Source organism: Penaeus monodon, chromosome 34, assembly GCF_015228065.2.
Source record: "Penaeus monodon isolate SGIC_2016 chromosome 34, NSTDA_Pmon_1, whole genome shotgun sequence".
NCBI lineage: Eukaryota > Metazoa > Arthropoda > Malacostraca > Decapoda > Penaeidae > Penaeus > Penaeus monodon.
Genome location: NC_051419.1, coordinates 26,237,579 through 26,238,023, shown reverse-complemented (window position 1 = coordinate 26,238,023; position 445 = coordinate 26,237,579).

Here is a 445-nt window from a genome sequence, read left to right as displayed (position 1 = left end):
GTTAATGTATATATTGACGCACGCTTTGATAGGCCAGTTTTGAATATACATTTATCTTGAAATATTAAAACAGAATCAATTTTTTTTTAGATCCACTTTCTCCAGGTCATGTCACGCTCCAATGTCCAATAATCTTGACTTTGGAAGTTATTGAAGAACTAATTGCTTGGGTTGCACGCTCTTCTTGCATAGTGACCTTAGTTGTCAAATGTGCATGAAATCAAAGAATGCCAGTTGGCAAGTGTTTGTTGAGGAATTTTGCTTTCAAATGCAAGACCTAATAACACTACGATGTTGCAATGTGCATTATCTTTCTTTATCTTTTTGGCGATCATTGTGACAAAAGGAAGAATTTAGATTTTTGTGATTGATATATGTAAACAATATTTTTATAGTATTTTCCAATTCTGAATAAATTCGAAGAGGTTGTTATCTTGTCAGAAAA